The sequence below is a fragment of the Sus scrofa genome, unplaced genomic scaffold (assembly GCF_000003025.6).
Source record: "Sus scrofa isolate TJ Tabasco breed Duroc unplaced genomic scaffold, Sscrofa11.1 Contig2629, whole genome shotgun sequence".
Taxonomy (NCBI): Eukaryota; Metazoa; Chordata; class Mammalia; order Artiodactyla; family Suidae; genus Sus; species Sus scrofa.
In genome coordinates this window covers 33882-51329 of record NW_018085141.1, presented here as the reverse complement: position 1 = coordinate 51329, position 17448 = coordinate 33882, and the positions used below count along the sequence as shown (strand labels likewise).

The window sequence follows — 17448 nt, the reverse complement described above, 5'->3', positions numbered from 1 at the left end:
CAAAAAGACAAAAAAAAAAAAAAAATTAGACATCCTCAGAAAATGCTGGTAAAGAACAAAGAGCAGGAGTTCCCATCATGGCTCAGTGGTTAACAAATCCGACTAGGAACCATGAGGTTGCGGGTTCGATCCCTGGCCTTGCTCAGGTTAAGGATCTGGCATTGCCATGAGCTGTGGTGTAGGTTGCAGACGTGGCTCAGATCCTGTGTTGCTGTGGCTCTGGTGTAGGCTGGCGGCTACAGCTCCGATTCGACCCCTATCCTGGGAACCTCCATATGCCATGAAAGCGGCCCAAGAAATGACAAAAAGACAAAAAAAAAAAACCAACCAAAAAAACAATGAGCATAATTATCAGACATAAAAATCTCAGATGAAGGTGTAACCTATAGGAGGGAAGAAGGGGGTATGTTTTCTACCTCAAAAGCATTAAGTAATTTATACAAAAGTTTTTATGAAATAAACAACTGAAGGAAGATTTAGTAGAAAATTAAGAATAAAGTGCTTAGTTGAATCAAGTCATGAAGCACAGACACACTGCCCACCACCCTCCGCAAATACAGAACAGTTTTCATAACCTATTAACAAGTACCAAACATAAAAGGGGAAATAAGGAGTTCCTGCTGTGGCTCAGTGGGCTAATTAATTAATTAATCAATAAAAACTCCAATAACTGAACTTTAAAGAATAACATAGTTTTTACTGGACTCACAATTTTGGTTGGGGTGACCTTGGAGAATAACGTTTAGGGTAACAGTGCAATCTTATTCTAGAATTCGACAGAGTAACGACCTTGATGCTGGATCAGGACACCCAGTGGCGTAACTGGGTATAATGGTCTGTTTGCTCAATGACTGGAGTCCTACGTGTTAGACTGGAGTGGTCCTGGTCGCTCTATCTATCATAGATTTCTCCCACTGTGAAAGGACAAGAGATGTAAGACCTAATTTTCAAAATGCCTTCAAACTAAATGATGATATAATCTACATTCAATTGATTTATACATACGCCAATGCAGAACAGGGTGTGTAAGGGTTTGCAGAGCCCGGCAACTGTATAAAACTTGAAATTCTATCCACAGTGGTTCAAGTCCTCTTCCTAAGAATATGCTTATAATTAGCATTCTTTCACTAATTACCCAATTTTACTTGCTATAGCTTTCCTTACATCAACTGAGTCAAAAATCTAGGCTATCTACAAACCTGGAGAGAGCCAAACAACATCAGCTCCTATGGATTATTGTAACACATTCCTGATGCAGCCCAATTATGTATTAAAGAACCACAATCCTAAGAATATGCTTATAATAGGCATTCTTTCACTACCCAGTTTTACTTGCTATAGCATTCCTTACAGTAACCGAATTAAAAATCTAGGCTATCTACAAACCTGGAGAGAGCCAAACAACATCAGCTCCTATGGATTATTGTAACACATTCCTGATGCAGTCCAATTATGTATTAAAGAACCACAATGGCCATCCTACCATCATCAAGGTATATATTTTAGCACCAGTGCTCGCCTTAACCCTGGCTGTCACATAATGAGTTCCTCTTCCCACGCCCTATCCACTAATTAATGTAAACCTAGGCGTACTGTTTATATTAGTTGTATGAAGCCTCACAGTGTATTCAATCCTCTGAGCTGGATGAGTTTCAGATTCAGAACACACACACACCTGGAACTCTGGGCAGTAGAAATCTCATATGAAGAAACACAAGCTATTGTTCTCTTATCAGCCCTGCTGCTAAATGGACCATTTACACGTTCACCAGTAATTATTACACAAAAACACCCATGACTAATTTTCCCATCCTGACCCCTGCCCAGAGTTTGATTATTAAAGGAGAAATCCGGTGGAGCCCCATTTGATTTAACGGAGGTGGAATTAAAAGCTCTATTTAGTTTCAATGTAGAAAATGCAGCAGGCACATTCACGCTGTTCTTCCTGGAGAGTATGTCAATATCATTCTCATCATTTTCACAACAATCCTATTTTAGGAGCATTTCACAACCCTATAAGCCAGAATTGTGTACAGCCAATGTCATCATTAAAACACCCCTAACAATCTCCTTTCTATGAATTTGAGCATCCTACCCATAATATTGATACGATCGACTTATACATCTATTATAAATTTTTTTACTGTTAACATTATGAGAAGTGTACCAAAGTATGTGAGCAGTTTCACTACATATCTTCACATCAGACATCCCCCCACAAACATGAGACATATGTCTGACAAAAGAGTTGAGAGTGAATAATAGACGTTTCCTAGAATTGCAGGAATTGAGCTGCTGTTAAGAGCTTTACATGCTCCTTGTCACCACGTTACACCACATGCTACAGCAGGTCCACTAAGTGAGCTACTGGGCCCAGACACCCAAGATGTTCTAGACATGTTGTGTTATGTCTTCGTGCACTAATAAACCACGTTGTTGTGCTATCATTTTACTGACCACCATCTCGGGAGCATAATTGTAGTAACAGGCTCATACTGGTCAACACTATCCTCCTCCTAATAAAAAATTAAACCCTAAGCTGTAGAAGCATCCAACAGATATTTTCTGAAACAATCCACATCAATACTGCTTATGACGGCTGTTACTGCTAATCCAATATACCCTGGCCAGTGAACACCATAAATTATAAAAACCTTTAGTCCAACAGCACCCACCATCAAAATAATAGCTTTTGTCCTAAAATTAGGATCTTCCTCGTTTTATTTCTGAGTGCCTGAAATAACTCAAAGCAGTCTACGAGCAGTAGGCCTGATGCTGTTAATGCGACAGACTTGGATCCACATCTCACCACCCATCATCGTACCGTTGGTTACAGCTGTACTATGAATCGTAACTGGAGGCTGCAGGGAACTCAAGCAAGTTCAACTACAAGAATCATGGGCTCCTCATCGACTGCCCATAGAGAATGAGTAACAGATACTATGATGCATAATCCAACCATAACCATCCTAATGCAATGGTTTCTATAGTAACAGTCTTCTTACCAATGATGCACCGATTATGCGCCACAACAGCGTCATTATCACACACGAGTAACAACACACCTCCCATCACAACCCTCAGCTTCGTAATTAGAGCATCATCAGGAAGGCTCCCACCACGAGGGTTTTTACCCAAGTGAATACTTACGCGAGAGATAACAAAAATGAGGAGTTCCCGTCGTGGCTCAGTGGTTAACGAATCCGACTAGGAACCATGAGGTTGTGGGTTTGGTCCCTGCTCTTGCTCAGTGGGTTAACGATCTGGCGTTGCCGTGAGCTGTGGTGTAGGTTGCAGATGTGGCTCAGATCCCGAGTGGCTGTGGCTCTGGTGTAGGCCGGCGGCAACAGCTCCAATTAGACCCCTAGCCTGGGAACCCCCATATGCTATGGGAGCAGCCCTAGAAAAGGCAAAAAGACAAAAAAAAAAAAAAAGAGAGAGAACAAAAATGATAACATCAGTCTACCTATCAGAGAACGACTCAGCATGTATTTCTATTTGTGTCTATCATTCTCCAAATAACTATATTCCCATCAGTAAACTTAAAACAACAATTCACTCACACAAAGCAAATCACCTTTCTATCATCACTGACTGTCATATCCACACCATCACTGGCCTTAACACCCATTCTACCAGTAATGGGCTAGGAGTTTAGGTTGGTTTAGACCAAGAGCTTTCAAAATTCTAAGCAGGTACAATGTACTTAATTCCTGAAAATAAGGATTACAAAACACTTGAAGATGGGTTTCCACCCCAGGAAATTTTAGTTAACAGGTAAATACACTCTCACCTTTGAGAACAAAGAAAAATCTGGAAAAGCACCTGAAGAATTGAGGCTTCTTTGAATTTGCAGTTAAGTTTGTTGATTCATCACAAGATTCAGCAAAAAGAGGACTCACGCTCTTTCATTTGATTTCTAGTCTAATGCTTGCTCAGCCGTTTTGCCTGTGTTCATCAACTGCTCTTTTCAACGAATCACAAGTGTATTGTCATTGTACTGTTTGGTGCCTGAGCTGGAACAGTAGGCAACACCTTAAGTCTATTAATCCATGCTCAGCTAAGCTAATCTGGAGCCTACTTGGAGATGACTCAATCTATAATGTAGTCATGGCAGCCCCTGCATTTTTAATGCTTTTCTTTATTGTTTTACCCATTATGATTGGAGGTTTTAGAAATTGTCTTCTCCCACAAATACCTGGGGCGTCTGATGTAGCATTTCCCCAAATAAATGATACTAGCTTTTGACTACTTCTCCCTCATTCCTACTCCTACTCATATCATCAGTAGTAGAGCTGGTTCTGTACTGGTTGAAACATACATCCACCTGAAGCCAGAAATATGGGACATGCAGAAGCCTCTGTAGACCCAACCATTTTCTCCTCGCTTTTAGCAGATGTTTCCTCAAATCTCGATGCTATTACTTTTATGACTACAATCTTTAATATGAAACCACCAGCCATTATTCCAATACCAAACACCATTATTTGTTTGATCTGCCCCAATTATAGCCATATTACTATAATTATCACTTTCAGTCCTAGCAGCCAGAATTACCATACTGTAGATCAAAATAGAAACACTACTACTTTCTTTGACCCTGCAGGAGGAGACCCAATCCTATCCCAACATGTATTTTGATTCTCTGGTCACCCTGAAGTCTATATTCATAGCCTACCAGGGTTTGGAATAGTCTCACATATCATTACATACTATTTAGGACAAAACCAACCTTTCAGATATATGGGAATGGCTTGAATCATGTCCATTGGTTTTTTAGGGCCTGTCTTGTGGGGCCATCATACATTTGCCATAGGGAGAGATGTCAGCCCATGAGCTTACTTTACATCAGCTGCCGTAACTATTGCTATTCTTACAGGAGTAAAGATATTCAGCTGATTAGTAGCTCTTCAGAGAGGGAGTAGAACATGATCTCCCACTACCTTGTGAGCTTTAGGCTTTTTCTTTTTATAACAGGTGGTTTGACAGGAATTATCTTAGCCAGTGCGTTCAGGGCCATTGTTCTACGTATGACGTAGTAGCACACTTCCATTATGTAATGTCAGTGGAGCCATCTTCGCTATTATAGGAGGCTCCATATGCTGATTTTCACCATTCTCAGATATATGCTTAGCTAAACATGAGCCGAATTTCACTTCACAATGTCATTTGTAGGAGTAAATAGGACCTTCTTCCCACAGCACTTTCTTGGCCTTTCAGGGATGTCATGACATGACTCCAACTCCCCTGACACACACACAACATGAAATGCTTCCCCTCTAGGCTCACTCACTCAGTAACAGCAGTAAGGGTACTTATCTCCATACTTTGAGAGGTATTTGCATCCCAGGGAGAAGTTTCTTCAGTGGAAACTCCTACTGCTAATCTAGAGTGGTTACATTCTCCACGTCAGAGGTTTGAAGAGCCCACCTATGAACATTTACAATAAGGAGCGAAGAGGGAGTTCCCCTGGGGCTCAGGAGGTTGAGAATCTGGCATTGTCACTGCTGTGGCTTGTGGTGCAGATTCAACCCTGTCCAGGAACTTCCACATGCTGTGAGGGTGGCCTAAATCAATAAATAAATAAAAGGAAAGAAGGAAGGAACGGAATCCTTGTCAACGGTGTCAGCCAACACCATGACTGTTGCGTCTTTCTCCACGAGTGTGATTTCGTGTAAAAAGTGCATAACTTTGTCAAAACTAAATCATAGGCAAAAATCCTGCATATCCATTCCACACAGGCTCTCAAGAGGCAACATCATCTAATGTGGAATAAATTTTTCATGACCACACATTGGTAGACACTTTGGGGAGTTCCCTTGTGACAGAGTGGGCTAATGATCTGGCGTTGCTGCTGCAGTGGCGTGGGTTGCTTCTGCGTTGTGGGTTCTATCCCTGATCCAGGAACTTCCACATGCCACTGGTGGGGCCAAAAAGTAATTATTTTTGGGTAACCTCTCTAGTTTTCTATATTATTTCACTAATATTGACAACTGAATGGATTCATACATGTACATTAGATGCACAAGTAGATAATATGAACCATTTACCAGCCAACATCCTCAAATTTTTTTCTTTTTCAGCCTCCCCACGGCATATGCAGTTCCAGGGCCAGGGATCAAATCTGTAGGCCACAACTGCAACCTACATCACAGCTGTGAAAACACCAGATCCTTTAACCACTATGCTGGGCAGGGGATCTAACCTGCACTGCAGAAATGCCACCAATCCCGTTGCCCCACAGAAGGAACTCCCACCATTCTACTCTTAATTGCCCTATTATCATTGTAAGTCCTGTACATGATACATGAAATCAGTAATCCTTCCCTAAACATAAAAACTACGGTCATCAGTGATACTGAATCTATGAATACACAGATTGTAAGGATATAAATTTTGCTCCTTTGTAACCCCCACATCAGATCTAAAACCAGAAGTATTATGACTAACAGAAGTCAGCAATTGAGTAGTATAAATAGTCATCAAATATTAATTTCCTCTGAAAATGCTTTACATGCATGAACTGTTCCCTCCTCAGGCCTGAAAAGAGCTGCCATGACAGGATGCCTAAGTTAAAGGACCCTGATATCAACCAGGCCAGTGCTCAGTAGAAGTCGTTTTCATGTTCAAGATGGGACAGAGGGTGACAGCGGAGAGGTGGGTGAATCCAGAGCCCATGGGGAACATGCCTTCTGAAGTCCAGGAAAGGAACGGGGCCTCCGGGGCCCCAGGCCACCCCCAATGCCCTTCTGAGTTGGGTAATGGGAACATTCCCTGTGGGTGACAAGGTGGCCTGAGAAAGTGTCATGACGCTGACACTGTGTCCTTTTTTTTTTTTTTTTTTTTGGTTGTTGTTGTTGCTATTTCTTGGGCCGCTCCCGCAGCATATGGAGGTTCCCAGGCTAGGGGTCGAATCGGAGCTGTAGCCACCGGCCTACGCCAGAGCCACAGCAACACGGGAACCGAGCCGCGTCTGCGATCTACACCACAGCTCACGGCAACGCCGGATCGTTAACCCACTGAGCAAGGGCAGGGACCGAACCCGCAACCTCATGGTTCCTAGTCGGATTCGTTAACCACTGCGCCACGACGGGAACTCCAAGACACTGTGTCCTGTGTGAACTCCATGCTCTTGGTATCACACCCCATCCTCTGCGCGTCCCCCCTGCAGGGTCCTTCCTGCCTCAGGACAGAGACCACCTGGCAAGCAGTTGACCTGTCAGCAAACAGCAGAGGATTCTGTTCTAATGGGAGCCCTGAAGGTGACAACTCGTGGACAGAAGTGGCCCGTGGTGTTGGGGCTGCCAGAGGGGGTGGGGAGTGAGACTTTCATGGTTGTGGAACCTCGGGTCTAAAAGCTGAACTATTCTATGGATAGTGTGAGGGCTCCACAAAAAGGTGAGTGTACCTGATGCCTTAAAAACGTGAACTTAAAATGGTGATGAGGGTGTGACGTGTGCTACAGTTCACTTACATTTAGAAATGATGCCTTGGGAGCTCCTGTCAGGGCTCAGTGGCTGTGAACGTGACTAGTGTCCATGAGAGTGCAGGTTCAATCCCAGGCCTCGCTCAGTGGGTTCATGAACAGGCATTGCTGGGGCTGTCATGTAGGCCGGCTGCGGCAGCTCTGATTCTACCCCTAGCCTGGGAACCGCCATATGCTGCAGGTGCGGCCCTTAAAAGCTAAAACAAAACAAAGAAACCCCTGATGTCTTACTCAGATTCCAGTTTGAATCCTCTTTATCACAAACATGGGAGGCCCAAGCACTGTCCCCCACCAAGGAGGCCCTCATGGTACTTTCATGTGGCACATGGGGATCATTCTTAGGGGGGCTAGTCCGTGCTCCTGGAGCTCCGTCCGGGGAACCCAGGCAGCAGTGACACGAATGGGTTGGACATGTGATAGACTACGATATCAGCAGGATAACACCAAGGGTTGTCACTCAGCCGAAATTTGAGCCACAACCACTCAAGGTGCTTGTCCTCATTTGATATGGCAAGAGAAAGAGAACAAAGGGGACCACAGGTTCCTCAGAGCAACACCCTCAATTCAGATATTTGAAACTTCAGGGAGGACAAGAAACACTGGAGGAAGACATGGGGTCTCCCCTGAACCAGAGCCTGACCCACACGGATGGGGTGAGACCCACACAATCCCCAGACCCAGCACCAGGGTGACCTCACCTCTCCAGACCCTGCACCTGGGGTCACAGGTCCCCTTGGCCAGGACGCTAGGGCTGTGCTGAGTGGGCCCCCAACATGGGAATGAGTCAGGTCCTGGGACCTGCTAGGACAGCAGAAGGAGTGTAGGGTCTGCCTCCTCCCCTCTTTTCAGTTTGTCCCAGAGAAGTCAGTCTCCACCTCTTTTCCCCTTGGTTCTGGGCTATTTTAATTGCTTTTAGCCATTTATGCTAAAGTTGAGCACAATACCTTGGTTCTAGCAGGCTCAGCCATTTCTTTGTCTTGCTGAAGTGCTGAGACAACTCCCTGGAAGGCAAGACTGACACAGGAGGTGCAGGACTGGGTGCTGCTGAGCAAGGATAAGCAACTAGAAGGAGACCTCAGAGGCAACTTCCCCTGCTGCTAGTTGGCCTTACACCCAGACCCACGTGCCCAGCAATCAACTCACCAGGCAAACCCGCCTCCCTCCTCACCCTGTGAATCCTGTTTATTTTTTTTAATGGCTGCACCCACAGTATATGGAAGTTCCCGGGCCAGTGATTGAATACAAGCTGCAGCTTAGGCTTATGTTGCAGCTGCAGCAATGCCAGATCCTTTAATCCACTGTGCCAGGCTGGGGATTGAACCTGCACCACCACAGAGACCAGAGCTGTTGCATACTCTTTTTTTTTTGAGGGCCACACATGCAGCATATGGAAGTTCCTAGGCTAGGGATCGATTGGTGCTATGGCTGCCAGCCTATGCCACAGCCGCAGCAATGCCAAATCCAAGCCACATCAGTAACATACACCACAGCTCAGGCCCGTGCTGGATCCTTAACCCCCTGAGTGGGGCCAGGGATTGAACCTGCATCCTCATGGATACTAATCAGGTTCATTTCCACTGAGCCACAATGGGAACTCCCTGCAGTCAGATCATGAACCCACTGCGCCACAGCAGGAGCTCCCTGGTGAATTGGTTTAATTATGAGGGAGCTCACCTGAGGCGCCTCCACCAGCCCCAGGGAAGGTGAACCTGCAGGGGTAAGGACTAGGCTCCCTCTGCCCCTGTAGCTATGACCCCCAGGCAAGGTAGAGAACCAGCCTTAGAGCAGAGGCTGTGACAAGTCCAGCTCAGCTCCAGATCTGACATCTAAGCACAGACATTTGGACAGAGGCACAGACCTTCCCAGGACTGCGGCCAGTCTGGGTCTCTACCCACGACCCCATGTCCCCCTCAAAGCTCTCAGGACTGAAGCTGGGTCTCTACCCAGGACCCCACATCCTAGTGTGGGCCGAACTTGGTCATGTCTAAAAACGCACAGTGTAGACAGGGCACGGAGAGGGCTAAATCTACCATGTGGACAACTCAGTTTTAAAGTAGTTTGGGGCTGCTCTTCTGTGGGTCACATGTCACACAGGTGGGGTCTTTCACCTCTGGACAGGGATTTGCCCCTTGGTGGGAGTGGGATGTCCGTTTCTTGGAGAATAAATCAACATAAGGCTCCACATTTCACCTGCATCAGCGAAGTGCACAAAATGCTTGTCATTAAGCATTTCAACATGCAAAACAAAAACATTACCAATCTCTCTGGCCGTGGTCAGGACTCAGAAGTCAGCCCAGGCTCCCACAAGGGCAGACCAGAAGTGGCCCAATTCCACTATCCCAGGTCCCCGCCAGATCATCCATCCTGCTGACAACTAAAATGACCCAAATACATACACTAGATGCACAGGTAGGGCAACTTGAACCATTTGCTAAGCCGCCATTATAATCTTAACTGTCCTATCATCATTGCATTCTTTACATGACACATAAATCAATAATTCTTCCCTAGCCATTACACTGTCATCAATGATACTGAAGCTACAAATACAGATTGTGAAAACTTAAATTTTGACTCCTCTATGATACCCACATCAGATCTAAAACCAGGAGGATTATGACTGAAAGAAATCAACAACCAAGGACCGCAGTCATCAAATATATCCTCTGAAAATGTTTTACCCTCCTGAGCTGCTCCCCTTTTATGCCTAAAAACAGAGGCTACCCGAGGACACCTAGATGACAGGGTCCTGATGTCCGCAGGGCCAGGCCTGTGCTGTGCACAGTGACCAGCAGCAGCGCACCCGCTGCCCCCTCAGGGGGATTACCTGCCATGGCAGTTTCCACGGCCCTCCTCTGAGGGGACCAGCTCACAGGCCTCCGCTTAGGAGGATTCATTTTGTGAGCCTTCCCTTCAGTGGGGTTCATCCTTCAAATCCTTTCTTTGTTGGACTTTGCCTTACAATCCTGTGTTGGGGTCACGCAGCAGGCATTTCCCCCTGAAGTGGTTTTAGGCTCATGTGAGAAGATTGCACTCACCACCTGCTCGTCCACTCCCAGCTCAGACCCAGAAAGACCCCCCTTGGTCTCCCAGCCCATGGCTCTGCCTGGGCACCCTCTCCCCTCCCTCCTGGCCTCTCCCTCCCATGTCCCCTGAGGGTTACCAGGAGCTCCCGCCTGGGGTGGGCTGTCCACTCTGTCCTAAGGAAGCCTCCATGTCATCAGGTGAAAAAAGCAAGAGGTACTGATGGGGCCTCCCTCATGTGGCACAGTGGCCAGCACCCACCTACTGACCTTGTCACTCTGGATGAGTCTGGGTGGGGGTCCAAGGACGTGCAGCACTTTCTGGTTCTCATTTCATTCCAGCAATGCCCCCAGGAATCACACTAAACAACTCTGTACCAACTGCAAAGGATGCTTGTTCACAAGCCCCTTCCAGTTCCCAGGGCTCACGAGGGCAGGCCCTGCCCGGGTTATGCAGCTCACCTTGGCAATAACCCAGCAGCCCCTGGGGCTCACGAGGGCAGGTCATGCCTTGGATATGGAGCTCACCTGGGCAATCACCCATCATCACCCGGGGCTCACAAGGGCAGGCCTTGCCCAGGATATGGAGCTCACCAGAGCAATAACCCAGAAGCCCCTGGAGCTCACGAGGGCAGGCTCCTCCCAGGATATGGAGCTCACCTGAGCAATAACCCATCATCACCCCGGGCTCAAAAGGGCAGGCCTTGCCCAGGATATGGAGCTCACCTGAGCAATAACCCAGAAGCCCCTGGGGCTCACAAGGGCAGGCCTTGCCCAGGATATGGAGCTCACCTGAGCAATAACCCAGAAGCCCCTGGGGCTCACAAGGGCAGGCCTTGCCCAGGATATGGAGCTCACCTGAGCAATAACCCAGAAGCCCCTGGGGCTCACGAGGGCAGGCCTTGCACAGATTATGGAGCTCACCTGGGCGGGCACCCTGACAGCGACCAGCACACAGGAACCACATACAGAGACCTCACTGCAGACCCCTCCCCCAGCCCCCCTTGTTAGAGCGGACCCTGAGCACCTTAGAGCAGTGTCTGAACTAACAGCAGCTCCTGGGCAGGTCTGTGCCCCTGGACGTTTCTCCGTGCAGCCTCCCTCCAGTGGGTCTTCCAGAGGCTTCCAATGCACCAGGGTACCCGGCCCCTGTTTCCACCCACCTCCCCTCTTCTCCCTTCTTACAGGATTTCTCTCATGAGGAGAGAATCTTCTTGAAATAGTCTCCCACTCGTGAGCCAGATAAAATTAGAAAATGAGCTAGAGCTGCAGCCCCACGTCTACCTTGACCCTCAGGACTCCACATGCTCTTTGTACAGAACCTGAGGAGCAAGGCCCATTCCCACAACCATAGGCACCTGATGGGTTAGGGTTTAGGGTTGGGGTTAGGGGTCAGGGTTTGGGTTCTGGTTGGGCTTTGGGATCAGGTTCGGTGTTAGGGTTTGGCTTGGGGTGAGAGGTTAGGGTTAGAGGCTTAGGGTTTGGGGTTAGGATTAGAGGGTTAGGGTTAGGATTGGAGTTAAGTTGGGCTCACTGCTCTGAAAGACTTTGAGAGAGATATAGCCCATATTGGCAGGCGCTTCTCAGTAATAAAGAAAGAGGGGGAAGGAAGCTGACCTGCATATTGCCCAAGGCCAATACAGCCCCGGGGGCTGCTGAGCCAGAGAGGAGGAAAGCCTGAGAGTTGCTGTTAGAGCAGATGTCCCCAAGACAGAGCCATAGTACCTTCTGGACCCCTGTGCAGCTTCAAGGCTGTGAGTGCAGGCTCAGAGGTGAGGTTGATGGTGGTTTTGGTAGAACCTCCAGCCAGCAGTCAGAGGTTTGGCATGGCTTTCCAGGCTCTGGTGACTCTGCTCCAAGATGCCTCATGTCAGGCAAAGGAAACAGGTGTCTCTTCAGCACTGGATGTGGATTTGCAGCCTGGTCAGTTGGCAGAGCATTTAGAATGCTTGAGGGTTTCACTGGGTTTCAGATTGCCTTCTGTTCTTCCAGAGGCAGGAGCTGGGACCCACACACTCTCTGTTTTGATTCACGTGCTGGGAATTGTCAAGCCCCCGATTGTCGCGGGTTTAGGTATCAGGATATAGGCTGGTGCTGATGAATGGATGGTGGAATTCGGTGGTATTTTGGCTGGTGGCTGTACTAATCCTTATGCTTTTTTTCATTCAAGAGACCTAGTGAAACTTCCCCCTTGCCTTTCCACAGAAGCCTCTGTTTCACTACCACACCAGGCTATGGAGGCCTGACCAAACCCAGGTCTGATGAATTAGGCAAAGTTTATTGATATCGAGAAAGCTCTCATGGAGTTCCCTCATGGCTGCCTGGTTATGAGCTTGTCTCTGTCACTGCTGGGGCTGTGATAAGAGCTGCATTTGGAGATCACAACCTGGCCAGACAAGTCCCCAGTGTCACAGTTGGCACCTCAATAAATGAATAAATAAAAGTAAAAAGTCAAAAGAAAGAGAGCAGTTGATCAAGAAGTCGATAACTACATATATACAATCCTACAGAGCAGCCAAGTGAATTGATAGATAAATCAATACAAAAGGCTCTCCTGGGAGTTCCCATCATGGCTCAGTGGTTAACAAATCCGACTAGGAACCATGAGGCTGCGGGTTTGATCCCTGGCCTCGCTCACTGGGTTAAGGATCTGGCATTATTGTGAGCTGTGGTGTAGGTTGCAGAGGCGGCTTGGATCCCACATTGCTGTGGCTCGTGGCACAGCAGTGGCTACAGTTCCAATTAGACCCCTAGCCTGGGAATTGCCATATGCCATGGGAGCGGCCCAAGAAATGTCAAAAAGACAAAAAAAGGCTCTCCTGATGTTATGCTTGGGGAGGCAGAGGATTTTAAGTACAAGGCTGGAGTTGTAACAGCTGTGGTATGGTTTCAAATCTGGGCCAGACAATGTCGTCATTCCCCAAGGGGATCCAAAAAAAAAAGTAAGTAAATAAAGATGTCAATAAATCATTGAATTCATACACCAGAGATAATTATTACTGGTAATTAATATCTGAAGAAAGACATAAGGCTCCCATGGCACAATGGGTTGGGCGGCAGAGGGAATTTACATAACAGCCTTGGTTAAGTATGGCTGAGTGCTCCGAATTTTTTTGAGAGAGAAATACCCCACATCTTAGGGGACTTCATGGCACTTAGATGGAAAGGAAATATAAAGTCAAAGCCTCAGGCTTGCCCAAGGCCAGTGCAGCCCCCAGGAGAGATGAGGCAACAGGTGGAAGGCAGGCCCGAGAGGTGCTGTTAGGGCCCATGTCCACAAGATGGTGCCAGAGTACCTCCTGGACCCATGGGCAGCTCCAAGGCTGCAGGCTCCAGGCTCAGAGAAGGGGTGAATGATGCATTTGGCTGAAGCCCCAGCAAGCAGTCTATCACAGCCCCAGCAGTGACAGAGACAAGCTCTTAACCAGGCAGCCATGAGGGAACTCCATGAGAACTTTCTGGATATCAATAAACTTTGCCTAATTCATCAGACCTGGGTTTGGTCAGGCCTCCATAGCCTGGTGTGGTAGTGAAACAGAGGCTTCTGTGGAAAGGCAAGGGGGAAGTTTCACTAGGTCTCTTGAGTGAAAAAAAGATTTAGGGTTGTCTTCAGGGCACCTGGGACTCTCTGGGCCAAGATGCCTCCTGTCAGGCAGAGGACACAGGTGCCCTTTCAGCATTGGATGTGGATTTGCAGCCTGCCTGGGTGTCACAACGGTAAGAAAGCTTGGCAGGTTCAATGGGATAAGACAGCCTGTTGTTTCTCAAGAGGCAGGAGTCTGGACTAGGATACCATGGCTTGTGAAGTCGGAGCTGGCAATTTTGAAACCCCAGGCTGAGCGGGGGTTTGTGATCTGGATCAAGTGCCTGCGGGAGGTGAGTGGAGGATGGATTGGTGAGCAGCTGCTCTAAATCTTGTGCCTTTTCTCTCAAGAGGTCTCCTGAAACTCTGTTCCTTTCTTTTCATGTGAGCCTCATTTTTTCTCTCTATACACCTGGTAGGAAGACCTGATCAAAAGCAAGGTCTGGGGAATTAAGGCAGGTAGATTGATATAAAGAAAAGCTCTCCCAGAGATCCCTCCTGGCTCCCTGGGTAAAGATCTGCCTTTGTCCCTGCGGTGGGATTGATAACTTCTCTTCCTTGAAATATGTCGTTGGGCAGACAACACACTTATGCTTCAGCTGGGGTCAAGAAAGAAAGAGAGAAAGAAAAGAAGGAAGAAACAAAGAAAGATAGGTAGGCATGAATGGATAATGTTCCCAAGGTCAAGAAAATCAATAATTACATCCATACACCGTTACATTCATAGAAACATAAGTGCACAAATACATGAAAAATTGAATAAGGCTGTCATGACATGATGGGTTGGAGCTGAGGTTGTGAATGGATTGTTCTGGTGTAGGTTGGCCTCAGTGTCTTGGAAGACATTCAGCGAGACAGCTTACTTAATGGAGCACTTCTCGGTATTTAAAGAAAGAGGGGGAAGGAAAACCAACGGGCATATTGCCCAAGGGCAATGCAGAGAGAGGAGGAAATCCTGAGAGTTGCTGTCAGAGCAGATGTCCACGAGACGGCACCAGAGTACCTTCTGGACCCCGTGCAGCTCCAAGGCTGCTTGCCTATCCAGGCTCAGAGGTAGGTTGTTGGTGGGTTTGGTCAAAACCCCAGCAAATATCCATTGTTAGGTAAGTTCTCTTGTCTTTTATATTATTTTACTAATATTGACAACGAAACTGATTCATACACATACACTGGATGCATACGTAGGAAAATCTGAACCATTTACCAGCTGCTGTTCTAAACTTTTAAAAAAAATTACGTAAAGTCTAAACCCATTTCTGGGTGGCATTATCGACCATGACCCATTTTTCCTGATTTTCTAGTGGCCGTCTTCTATTCAGGTCAGGGCGGAATTCTTACATTTCACAGATACATCACGATTGTGCCTATGTCTGCCCCTCAAGTCAATCTAATCATGTGACTCTGGCTCTTAAATGCCTTAATGGCTTCCCGTTACAGCGAGAGGAATTCATGACACCTTCCATGCCTACATCCATGATCTGGGATCCATTTTTTTTTTCTTCTTCTGGCCACATTGCAACACATGGAGTTCCCAGGCAAGGGATCAGATCTGAGCTGCAGATGCAGCCTATGCTGCAGCTGTGGCAATGCTGGGTTCTTAACCCACTGTGCTGGGCTGGGGATGGAAACCGCTTCCCATTGCTCCAGAGACGCTGCTGATCCCGTTTCGCCACAGCGGGAACTCCCACTGTTCTAATCTTAACTTCCCATCCGCATTGCCAGTCCTCTACATGATACATGAAATCAGTCACTCCTCCCTAAAAACCACAGGTCATCAATTACACTGAAGCTACAAATACACAGATGGTGAAGATTTAAACCTCTACAGCAGATCTAAAACCAGGAGAATTATGACTAATAGAAGTCAACAGCTGAGTAATAGAATCATTGAATATTAATTTCACCTGAAAATGTTTTGCAGTCATTAGCTGTTCCCTCTTTAGGCCTAAAACAGCTCCTATTCCAGTAATCTAATCATTGAATATTAATTTCACCTGAAAATGTTTTGCAGTCATTAGCTGTTCCCTCTTTAGGCCTAAAAACAGCTCCTATTCCAGTAATCTAATCATTGAATATTAATTTCACCTGAAAATATTTTAACTCATTAGCTGTTCCCTCTTTAGGCCCCAAAACAGCTCCTATTCCAGGACGCCTAAATTAGAGGCCCTGATTCTGACATGACCAGGCCTATATTGTGGAAAATGATCAGTTCACGTTGTTTTCCTGGGTTCAAGACATGACAGAGGGAGATGGCAGAGACGCGGGGTGAATCTGGAGTCCAGGGTGGATGTGCTGCCTGAGCTTCCGGACAGGAACATGGCCTCTGGGGTCCCAGGCCTCCCATCACGCCACCTTCGTGGAGTCTTGGGAACACTCTGTGTGATGAGACAGCCCACACACTTGTCATAGCCCTGATGCTGTGTGCTATGTGGGCCCCATGCTCTTGGGATCAGAGCCCACACTCTGTGGTCCCCCCTGCAGGGTCCTTCCTGCCACAGGAGCAGAGACCACCCAGCAAGCAACCTCTCCCCAACCTGCAGGATGAGGGGAACAGGGACGCCAGAGTCCCCAGAGGGGACAGCGATGACGCAGATGAGGCTCAGTCCAAGAGATGGGACCAGAGAGACCCACAAGGCCAGTCAGGTCATGGTTCATCTGAGCCCCAAACACACTGTCCCTCATATGCCATCCCTAAATGCAGGGTCTTGAGATGCAAACAGGCTGAGCTTCACACTGAAGGTCAGCTCTTCCAAACTGACCCCTCAGCAAACACTGCAGGAATCCGCTCAAATGGGGGCCTGGAGTCCACAACTCAAGGACCGCAGAGCCAGGACTGTGGGGGGTGGGGTGGGGGGAGTGAGACTTCCACCCCAACTCCCCAGCCTCCCTACCTGGGTACCACATCCACCCTCTGAGTGACCCCACCTCCCCAAACCCTGTGCCTCGGCTCACATCCCCTTGGTTGATACCAGGGCTGTGCTGGGTGGGCCCCCGTTGTGAGCTGGGTCCCTGGGAGCTGCTAGGACCGTAGAAAGAAATGCGGGGTCCATCTCCTCCCCCAACACTTGTCCCAGAGAAGTCAGTCCCCTCCTCTTCTCACTTGATTCTGGGTTATCTTCACTGCTTTTAAAGCTTTCATGATAAAGTTGAACACATTACCTTGACTCTGGCAGGCTCAGCCCTTTCGTCTCACTGAGGTGATGAGAAAACTCGTGGGACAGCAGAGCTGAAAGCGAAGACGCAGGTCTGGGCTCGGCCAAGTGGGAAGGAGACTCTAAAGGCCACCTCACCTGCTGCCCTTTGGCCTTAAGTGGAGATCCACGAGCCCAGCAATCAGTTCACCAGGGAAACCTGCC

At 47.5% G+C, this 17448-nt stretch overlaps 2 long non-coding RNA genes across 2 annotated transcripts; both read right to left on the bottom strand.

Annotated features, from left to right (window-relative positions):
- Positions 1-815: 815 nt before the first annotated feature.
- LOC110258639 lies at positions 816-13128 on the bottom strand. The gene is made up of 4 exons (XR_002341210.1): positions 10780-13128; positions 9595-9676; positions 8431-8527; positions 816-914 (listed from the first exon to the last, which is right to left on the bottom strand). It is a non-coding gene; the product is annotated as an uncharacterized LOC110258639 (long non-coding RNA).
- A 2891-nt stretch (positions 13129-16019) lies between these two features.
- On the bottom strand, positions 16020-17448 carry LOC110258638. Its single transcript, XR_002341209.1, has 2 exons — positions 17252-17448; positions 16020-16467 (listed from the first exon to the last, which is right to left on the bottom strand). It is a non-coding gene; the product is annotated as an uncharacterized LOC110258638 (long non-coding RNA).